We start from the raw sequence: 1,897 nt of genomic DNA, 5'->3' as shown, positions 1-1,897 counted from the left end.
TTGTACGATGATCTACGCATAAGTATGTCGATGACTACAAATAATATATATATATATATATTATTTGTAGTCATCGACATACAGTCCTGTTTCGTTGTATCACAACTCATCAGTGCCGCTAGACTAGCATCACTCCCTAGCCAAGGATTGAACCTAGAACCGTCGTGTTGACAGTCGACAGTTCTCCCACTCGACCATGAAGGCGACGCCCGTAAATAACTCGTCGGAATGTCTATTTAAATGGACACTCGCCAACACTTTTATAGTGCTCAAATCGCCTGTTTGTAATCAAACAATGAGCTTCGCATTTTTCAGCCAATTAAGTAGCGGGTGAGATTATTTACGACAGTGCTCTACCCAAAGAGGAGGGCTTAAAATATATTTGTAGTCATCGACATACAGTCCTGTTTCGTTGTATCACAACTCATCAGTGCCGCTAGACTAGCATCACTCCCTAGCCAAGGATTGAACCTAGAACCACTCGACCATGAAGGCGACGCCCGTAAATAACTCGTCGGAATGTTTATTAGGGATGGGATGATTCCAATATTTTTTTCTGATTCTGATACAATCACCGATTTCGTATAAAATTCCTGATTCCGATACAATTACCGATTCTAATTATTTATAAATTTCTAAATATTTAACTATAAAGTTGTTATTTTTCACAATTACCGTAAAAAAAAAAAAACACGTTAAATGTGCAGATATTTTCTAAAACGTAAAGATGCACTTATGGTGGGATGATCTATCGATTTTAGTTTTGCTAATATTTTAAAATCATTAAATGTTTATTATTTTAGTATTACTATCAGCAGAAGAAGATTATTCTTTAAAGAAAATCAAATAAAAAAAGCCAATTAAAAGAATCGCTTTTGGCATCGGAATATAGGCACACATTTTCCCGATTCCAATACCGATTGCGATACCCCAAAAACGTTCCGAGTTTTTCGATTCCCGATTCCGATTAATCGTCCCAACACTAATATAAATATATGGTAGATTCTCTCAACAAAAACGATGAATTAGGGTTCAGCAAATAATTTCAACAATTCCTAAGTTCTGTGACATTGCATGTGTGCTTTAAACCCAGCGGGTGTCCTGCACACTTTCGCGTAAATAGTACACTTGCATATATTTCTTGGTTCAAACTGTCATCTCGAGTGGACAGTTAACCCAACCGTGCTTTGCACCCATAGTGACACACTCAACCATTGTTTGGTAGAGCACTATTTGGTGAATTTTAAATTTGTGCAAGGGGTGTCCCTATGGTGAACGCTTCCGGTGGTCTTTTAGCCTGTCCTTGTAACGAAGAAGATAACACCGTATTTGGCGAGAAAAATTTGTCAATTGCCCATAAAAAAAACTGCTTAAGTCATCCGTTCTTACGAGAATGACCAGACCACCTTATTTATGTTTTAATTGACAATATTTCAATACCAGTGATTTCATACCTCTCCAATAACTCACTATTTCGAACACGATCCTGCCATTTAATATTGCAAATAGAACACAGGCATCTCATACGGAAGGAATCGAACTGATCGATATGCTTGCGACAAAAGTCCATGTTTCGGTACCATACAAAAGTGTGTATATATATATATATATATATATATATATATATATATATAATCAACATGATGGTTGTAGGTTCGATCCATGGCTAGGGAAAGGTGCTAGTCTAGCCACGCTAATGAGTTGTGATACAACAAAACAGTACAGTATATATAATCATTTACATACACTACTGTTTCGTTGTACCACACCACATCAGTGCGGCTAGACTAGCATCTTTCCCTAGCCATGGATCGAACCTACAACCATCGTGTTGACAGTGAGCAGCTCTAACCACAGGACTATGGATTGGTGCTTGCAAATAATTCATTAAATGTCT

This window comes from Euprymna scolopes, chromosome 29 (genome assembly GCF_053919585.1).
Source record: "Euprymna scolopes isolate OS-2025 chromosome 29, ASM5391958v1, whole genome shotgun sequence".
NCBI classification, from domain to species: Eukaryota; Metazoa; Mollusca; class Cephalopoda; order Sepiida; family Sepiolidae; genus Euprymna; species Euprymna scolopes.
The sequence above is the reverse complement of the archived record's forward strand: the minus strand, read 5'-3'. Positions refer to the sequence as shown.